Genomic DNA, 10,032 nt, shown 5'->3' with positions numbered 1-10,032 from the left:
AGTGCAGGACATCTGGACAATACATGGCATACTTGTGGCACAGGGGGCTGGAAAGAGGGACATATCACACATAATGGTGTTACAAACTGAAACAGTAGCTGGTGTTACACATGTTGTTGTAGCATAACATCCCTGAAGGATATGATGTCAGGAACACCAATGGATGTTAACACTTCCTGACTACAATCATCACATTATCCTACCAACCCCACAAAAACAGATGTTGTTTGAGGAACAGACCAAGCATAATAGGCAAACACCCAGCCAGTCTGTGGACAACATGACAGTTGAGAGGCATGTCAGAGGCATATCACTGTCAGATGTCGAGTCACCCAGTAAATGCATGTCCAGACAAACCCTGTCAAGGTAGCAACCCTCTCTGTGTATAACAGCACTAATGACATACAATCTGACCAAAATTTGGAACTTTGTCCCCCATGTTGTTGGCCTGTCTCCACATGTCCTGTCCTGTGAGGTATTTCCACCTACTGTCTGTGAAGATGTAGCCCCCACACCTCTGTAATGTCCCCTGCACAGGCAAGGGAAATGACCAAGGCACACATGAAGAGCATACCATATGTTGGAACTAGCAACTGTATCCAGGCCCACAACACAATACTATGTGGGCAACTACATAGCTTTAGGGCATCACCAATACCTGACAGGACAACATCAATCCCCTCAAGGTATGCTGAACAATTGTGTGGACAGCAGCAATACACAAACCACAGACTTGGTCCCTATATTGGCTGTACAGGGCAAATCAGGAGCATGCACCAACTTGGCATCAAGTCAGCCTTTGTCTCATCAAGCATATAAGGCCACAGGTGGAGTACTTTAAGGCTAACTATGAGTACAAATTGGACACATCCACTAAGGCCAATCATAAGGTCATCTTTACATATGTCTTCTATCTCTGAGGCAACAAACCAACCCACCTTGTAATGGTGACCAATCAGACCACATACACATACAACATAGCTATAGCCAACCTGCTGCAGTTAGGTTTAGGGAAACACCACCCCCTTGGTTCATCATCACAATAGGTGGATATGCACAGCACCCACACCCCTCCCCTCATTACCAGTGAGCAGGTACATATTGCCTACTGAGAGGCAACAAAGATAAGTAGCCATGGGACCTGATAAGATCCCTGTCTGCATCCTACATGAACTCAGGCATGTTCTCTTAGCTCCATTACACACTGTAGTCGCATCATGTGTTGGCACCATCCACACCCCATTTGCATGGAAGATGGCCAATGTCATCCCTCTACACAGACATGAATGAGGAGTACAGGTTTATGGAAACAACTATCAATGGGGGGAATATTATACTCCAGGACCAGCAGTGCAATGCAAGCAGATGCAGTGCTGATACATTACAGGGGTATGGTGTGGTTGTGAGTGGTGGCTACTGGCATGCTATGTAGCTGTGCAGGTTCTGTACATACTGTTGCTAAATGTATGAGGTCCTGTGATGTGTCTCCCTTTTTATGTCTTCCAGGAGCGATGTTGCATTAGCAAAGGTCAACTTTCTCAGCGACTGAGACAAACATAATCATAGAAGCCATACTACTGAACCATGCCATAATGTTTGGTTGGACCCAGCAACATCTGCAGGAGAGGACTGACCTGTAGGACAACTTTGTCCACAGGGTAAACGATGTTGGTCTGCACGCATGTACATACGAGCATGTCCGGCATCAAGAAAGTGACCTCATATGCCATGCCCAGCAAAGGGCTGCTACAGTGGCCAGGGACCACACAGCTACAGGTGTGGGCCTGGCCATGCAGCCCCACTGACGACCACCTGGGAGCTCCTCAGGTTCCTTGGGGCACCCATCCCAGTACATCAGAGTACAGACCCCCCCACATACTGGCAGTGGATGGCACCCAGACAATGGATGAGAACTGTGCAGGTAAGGCCCCAGTGGAGATTACTAGACCAGTGTAACAGACATACTTGTAATTGTAGAGTATCTACGTGCATGTGTCAGGTCAGATTGCAGTTGTGGATGGGGTTTTCTAATACACAGATGTGCGCAACTATGGTGAAGGACAGAACATTGTGAAGTATTGGGGGTGTACTGTAAATGTGCAGATATGCTGCATCCATCCTGTACCAATGCCACATGTGGGTCTGCTGACAATACTTCCCTTCCACAACTATCTAGATCCCTCCAGTCTGTATGTGGGATGACAGCCTGCAGCTGGTGAGTATCCAATTGTTCTCTTGTGGTTTGCCAATACCCCAGTCATATGAAGGCCATGCAGTGTACCATGCAAACAATTTTCACTCATAGCCATATTGCTTTATGTGCATGTCCACCACAGTGGTCACCACAGGGGCCTATCTGATGAGAATGTAACATCCCTGTAGCATACCTCACAACCTGTCAGTGCAAGACATCTGGACAGAGACCAACAAATTGGGGGGGGGGGGGCAAACGGCATAAGGTAGGGACATGTGTGAAACATTACTGTCATATAGTGGATATAAATAGTGTACACACCCCCTGTTAAGATGCCAGGTGTTTGTGATATATATATACAAATTGAGACCACAGTATGTCATTCCACACCTTTTCCAAACTGTAGTGTGACCTATGACATGAACAATTCACCTGTAAAACCAATCAAACTGTTGGGCATCAAATATAGAGTATACAAACCTGACAATAAGCTGGATGCATACGTGTGCACACCCTTCAAATAATATGTTATTGGAGCAGCTTGTGACTTACTGACAGCATACAGTCTGCTTGGGTACTCACCTGTCATCAAGTAAAGGCACTCGTATAACACCAAATAACAGTCTGTTGTCCAAGTGGGATAATCAGGACATTTGGTAAGTTGCCTGCAACAGCAATAGCCGTGGCTTGCAGACAACTGACAAAGCAGCAAAGGGATCTCATATTTGAAAGGTATCAGTCAAGAGTAGGGTACAACAACATTACCACAGCATTGCATACACCATGGAACACACTGGAGACAGTTGTCAAAAGTGGATTGAATATAAGACAACAGTACTGTTGAAAAGAACTTGATGTCCATCCAAAAATGATGACAAGACATGTCAAGACCTTTATCAGGGAGGTTTCCAGGGGACATACAGCAACACTGAGGTAGTTGCAGGAATCTCTTGATAGTACCTGGTGTTGTGTATTACCTGTGGGAACACTCTCCTGTATTGTGCATATGTCTGGCCTATGGGGTAGGAAGAAAAAACACACTGAACAACTGGAGAAATGGTCACCATCCACTTTTACTGTGTTCCTAGTACTTCAGCATCAATCCTTCCAGAGAATACTCATGCACAAGAATGGTGTACTTTATATACATCTCACCACATTCATTATTCAGTTCAATCATACAATAATTGATCAATTAATCAGTGAGTCAAGAAAATTAAAATCTAAAGTGCATCCTGAGCAGTAAAGTGCCTCAGAAAGATTCAGAGTGCATCAAAACATATAAAGCGCAACCCCTTACATTCCTATTGCATTTAACATTATAACTATGGGGTAGGATCAGAAGATGGAAGCATTTCCTCACACCAGAAAACATCCAGGGGTGAATGCATATTGCAATACAGCACAGCATGTGTCCCAAAGGTATGTGTGAAAATGTGTCATGGTGTAATAAGACTAAGGATCGACCTCACAGCCACAATACCAAAAGATATGTGTGGTGCACAAGCAACACCTCTCATAACCTGAAAACCAACATCCCCATGGTGAATCACACTGGTGGCAGTGACCCACTGTGGGGATGCCATTCAAAAGCCAGAACAAGGCCTGTAGTCACTGTGGTGGTAATTCTGAACATTTCCAAATAAAACTCACGTCTGCCCAAAATCCATTAGGCATCTGCAAGAACACTGAGGATGGGGGGGGGGTGTCAACCTTCAACATGGCAAAGACCCGAGGCATACATCCAAAGGTATGCAAGAATGGCTCCACCTGAACACACTCATGGTTATAGATTGGCTCAGCCAGAGCCTACAACTACACCAGATAGTTAAACACCAGTGTGACCTGACGAGGGCTGTGCACATGAGCTGCCCATTCAATCCAACAGAGTTGGGTGACCTTTGCATGGAAGAGTGGCCAAATAATGCCAAGTCAAGATATGCCATGCTGATAGACACCTTCACAAGAAAAGTGAATGCTGTAAGCCACTTACAAGGTGCTTCAATGAAGTATCATTTTAAGGGTGTGCACAATTATGCAATCACCATATTGTATATATTGCAGTCATTATATTTTACACGTAACACGTGTTTGTTTATCAATTGGATTGTACAGGTCATATGTCACATGAACTGTTGGTAACATATTTGAATGCATGATTGCGGTCTCATCTTGTATATTACAAGAACATGGCATGTTAACAGGGTTGTTTACACTTATCATATCACTGTAAGCTTAGAAGGTTGGATTGTAACAGGAATTATGTAACCATACATTCACTGCTGGTTTGGAGGTCTGACATTCAAATGTGTGTTATTAATCAGTGATGTCACTCCTCAGATCATCCCAGTTATGTATCAGGCAAACACAGGGGTTATGAGAAATAGAGAAAACATATGAGCCAGACTTCTACACATCCTGTGAGGATCAGTACAGTTGTGAGGTATGTGCTGTAGTACTTGCCCCTGTCCTATACAGGTGAACAGCAACGATGTGTACATGGGTGCAGTCTGTGCTGGTGAATGGCCGCCACATACTAACACTAATCACATACCACAGAGATCTATATTGTTAGTTACATGTAGTAAAACTGGCTGCAATGCGTGATGTTGAGGGCCATGTGTCATGCATGTCACCATTTGGGCAATGTGTGGTCTGTGCAAAATATTTGTGCCACCTCACCTGTAAGTGCATGTGCGTGCGTGTGTGTGTGTGTGTGTGTGTGTGTGTGTGTGTGTGTGTGTGTGTGCGTGTGTGTGTGTGTGTGTGTGTGAGTGAGTGCAGGAATGTGTGTCTCTACAGACTCTGACAATGATGATAGGAATAGTGAGGTACAGGTGGGGTTGTCAGGGGCTGAATCTGTGCCATTGGTCGGCATTCCACTCTGGTCTACACCATCCCCACCCACAGTGACAGTGCCCACACATATCCCGTCACCAGTGGCCACAGATGATGGACAGTTGGCAGATGGTGACATTGAACAGGCTAATGTGATGACTATGACAGGTGTGAGTGTAGACACTGGCCATTGCCAGAGTGCAGGTGAGGTCCCACAGAGGCAGATGGACAGGGGTACTTGGAGGAGGAACGCTGCTCATTAGGCCACCATTGCAAGTGCCACAGAAGGAGTCACCAGACCCATGCTCCGGGCTGTCATGGATGCACAGGCACATAGTGAATGCCACAACACACAGATACTCAGGGTGGTGGATGCAACTCTCCCTGATTTACATGGTGACATACATGACTTTGTTGAGGCCACATGTTAAAACACTGAGGTCATGATTAGACGGTGAGGTGAGACCTTGGAAATCCTCAACCATGGCATGTCTGTTCTAGAACATGTGGTGGGAGATGGCATTGGCCACGTGGACGTAAGTCATCACCAACAACAGTTGAGAGTCTATGGGGCCATGCACCTTCACACTCCCTTAGTGGCAGTTGCTGTCCACATCACAACAAAACAGGCCATAGCCACGTGGTCTTGTCCAGTCCTGTCAGGGGCACAGATCCAGCAGACAGCAGTCACCATCTGGAAGGAGTACTGCATCTAGCCTTGGGGCTGGTGGTGCCAGTAATACCCCTGGCAGGACCAGTTCCCTTGTCCGTGCATGGTAAGGGTGACCTGATCACTCTACCATGTATGGTACTTTGCTGTCCGATGTACACCTGTGTAGGCCAGCCACATGGCATGACTGTGAGCATGCATACACACACACATCTGTATCACAGGCAGGTCACCTCCAGACACACACAGCACCTCTGCACAGCCCATCTATTGGATATCGCTCCAAACAAACACACACACACACACACACACACACACACACACACACACACACACACACACACACATATAATGTCAACCGTATGGCCCAGCCTAGGCGTCTGGCAAACTCACATCACACCCTGTGCATACGATGATACCTGTGCCACATCCCTGCCATCCATATCATTGATGCAGGGACATGCTAATATTGATCTGATGCACAGGGTGAATATAGTACAGTGTAGCTATGCAATACTATGTAAGGTGCTGTCTGCTTGCATATGTTATGGATACACATACAGGTGTATGTACAGTATTAGCCAGGATGCATTATTGCTGCTAGTACCACTGACTGAATGTAGGCTGACATGCTGCATTCTATTTCTGCTCCAAGTGTCTGTGTGTCTACAGGCTGTGGCTCTGCAGACATTCCCAAGAGGGAGTATGGCAGATTGGGAATACACTGACTGTGTCATAGGCAAGGTACAGCTTTATATGTACATGTACCAGTTGTGTATGCATGCAACAGTGTGTGAAGGACACTGTTGTCAGTGTGACTTTGCATACATACCCCTTGTCACAGACAAGTAGCCTTCAAACATGTCAGCTCAGTGTTTTGTACTACCACAGGCTCATACATACAGAACAGGTTACTGCAGTACTGTCAGCAGGTCCCTCACAAGTGTAGCCATTACATTAACTGCCACAGATTCACCTGTCAACACCTGTCGGCCCTGCCTTTTCTTTACCATACACTCAGCCCTGATGCAGTTGATGAGGGCATGCATGATACTGTATATGACAGGTCTGTTATGTATTCCTGAGTCCACCGGGTGGAACAGGGAGATAAAATGGTATATCCTTTCCATACACACACAGTAAGGACTGACACACAGGATGTGCACACAGTTAACATAAACACAGTTGGCAACACACAGATTCCTACATTTCCACCATTATGTACTGTACACATGACATGACCTACATAGATTATGTGCATGGTACATAACACACTACCTCTTACAGCATGCAGTGTGCTGAATGCCTCCATGGATGATGAGATAACCCACCAGACATATGATGTGGAGTCATGTAGTGCTCCTATAAGCTTGGACAAGTGATAGTGTAGTAGACATTGTATCAGCATGATGTTTCAGGCAGGTATGATGCATGATGGTGACATGTATGGCACTATTGTCACTGTGGCCAATTTTGCAACAATATAACACACATGGGCATTGTTAAGGGACACAGACCACATATAGTTTGGCAAAAAAAATAAAACAGGTCTAGGATTGTTTCCTGCCTTTCCTGTAACTAGTCTAGTCCAGATACAGCTTTTATGTATCTATCCAAAAACTCTGCTCTTCAATTGTTCCCTTAGATCTGCTAGTTCTCTCCTCTTCTGCACTTTTACTAGCTTATTAGTCTACCACTTCACCAGTCTTCTTGTAGCAATTAATGTAGCATACAAAAGCGCTACCAGCACTAAATGTTTTACAAGGAAACAGCTCCAATACTTATTATTAATGCCCACCCATCCAGGCATGTATAAAGGTCAGTTCCTTATGGTTTCTCCTATTAACCTGGTGAACTTGGGCATTCTGACACAATGTAGCAACTGCCTCATGCACACTGATAACCATCTCCTCTTACCTCCCAACACTGAGAATTGTGAGAGATGCACTTATATATCCAAATTGAAAACCATGCACACTCCAGCCAAGGCCAGAATAGCTGGTCAAGAGGAGAAGGTCGACACTTGCACCACACCACATGGAGCACATAGCCCTCCAAAACACACACCAGCACAGCCTTCACATAAAACACAAACCACACACCCACCTTTGTGAAGGCTCTCATTACAAATCTACCTAAGTAGCAGTGGCCTCCAAGGCAGAAATGTACTCTACCACCACAACACAACATCAATCACGAGACATATAACTCTTCTAAATAATGTGCCACTCAACCAAAGCCCTACAGAAAAACAACATGCCCAACACACTAGTCATAGGTGACTCGATAGTGAGGCACACTGATGTCCAACTCTCTAGGTTGAATAAGGAGAAAGTAACAGTCAGCTGCCTGTCAGATGCCAGGCTCAACCACATAACGCATGCACTCAGGTCCCTCAACAACAGGTACAAATATGACACTGTCATTGTATATGTGGGTGTGAATGACCTGAGACATACCTCACTGGACTACATGAAAACAGACATGAAGGAGCTCTCAGATTATGTAGCCAAGACGGGTATGACCCTAGCCCTGAACAACATTGGGTAAGACAGTGATTCAAGTCATAGCCTGCTATAGGTCCCCAACCATGTACAAAGACTCACACTGCACTTCCCTAAGCACCCAGGGTCCAACTTAACACTCTCATACTGGGTGGCTTCAACTACCCCTCCATTAACAGGGAAAACTACTGATGTAGCAATACACTTGCCCAATGTTTCCTGGAATTCATTAATTCTAATGCCCTGGACCAGCTCATTCGTACCCCAACTAGAGGTAGCAACATCTCTAACCTGGTCATTACTAACATGGGCAATTGTTGCTCTACACCAATAGTCAGCTCCTCCCTGGTTAGATCTGACCACAAACAAATCACCTTGGAAATTACCATCCCTTCCACCCACCTGCAAAGGAAACCACCATGAACAGCTTCTCCAAAGCTAACCTTGGGCTCCTAAAACAAAGGTGGCTAACATCACAGCACTCATGCAAATGGAGAATGGTTGCATGACCCCGGATCATACACCAATGCACTGTATGAACACATGCACAAATGCATGGATCTCAGCATACCCAATAGAACAAAGATGCTTTCCTCCAAAAAAGGAAGCCAATCTAGTGGTCCCCTGCCATAAACAAATTCTATGACAGAAAAAAGAAACTGATGCTGAATAAGGTGAAGACCCAAGAATGGAAAAACTTCTTTATCAGCCTCAATAAAAGGTTGGGATCCCTCACCAAATCCTTTACAGCTAGCTATGAAAACAGAATTGCAGCAGATAGTAAAGACATCCACAAGGCCTTCTATAGTTATGTAAAGAATCTTCACAGCAATACCCAGATTTGCTCTGAGCTAGTGCACAATGGTACCTCCTATATTAAGCCAACAGATATTGCCAATATACTGGCTGACAGATTCAGTGCCAACTTTACCCCTCTCTCCCCCACCAAAGGACCAATCACAATGTCATTAGATTGCCAGGCACCCAGTATTACTGCTGCACGGGTTAAAACAGTACTGTCCAAGGCCAAGAATACAGCTTCTATGGGACCTAACAATATCCCCAGCCATGTTCTACTTGGACTACAGAGTGAACTGGCACCTTACCTGTGTGCCCTGCTCATTCACAGCCTCACCTCAGCCGTTGTCCCTACCGAATGGTGCACTTCTACAGTCATCCTTCCCCACAAAGGAGAAGAGACTACAGACCTTGGGAACTATCACCCCATTAGCCTGACAAGTCTGATATGCAAAGCTATGGAAAGCATCATCATGGACCTACTAAACAAAGATATAGGAAATCTCCAAACTCTGGATCCCATACAGTTTGATTTTGTGAAGAGTAGATCATGCCTTCTCAACCCGTTTAACTTCTCTGAGTCACTCACCAGAGCTGTGGATATAAGCAAGGTGGTTCATACAGCCTACCTTGATCTGGCCAAGACTTTTGATACCATTCCACATGCAGGAATCATAGAAAATCACTAAGCTAGGCATCAACCCCAATATCTCTAAGTGGGTTTCAAACTGGCTCACAGATAGAACCCACAGTGTGAAAGTAGCTGACGCCAAGTCAGACTGCTGGCCAGTCACAAGTGGAGTCCCACAGGGTTTGGTCCTGGGTTCCCTCCTGTTTGGTATCTACTTCTTTGAATTCCAGGCCAACACAAAGGGACACTGGTTGACAAAGTTCGCAGATGATTGCAAGTTGGGAGCTATCATTAACTCCTCAAGTGATGTTGACATCCTGCAGAAAGGCCTCACTGAGACCAACGACTGGTGTCAGAACCATGGTCTTAAGCTCAATGCCAAACAATGCATCATCAT

Source organism: Protopterus annectens, chromosome 1.part0 (genome assembly GCF_019279795.1).
Source record: "Protopterus annectens isolate FY-2018-M chromosome 1.part0, PAN1.0, whole genome shotgun sequence".
NCBI classification, from domain to species: Eukaryota; Metazoa; Chordata; order Ceratodontiformes; family Protopteridae; genus Protopterus; species Protopterus annectens.
The sequence above is the reverse complement of the archived record's forward strand: the minus strand, read 5'-3'. Positions refer to the sequence as shown.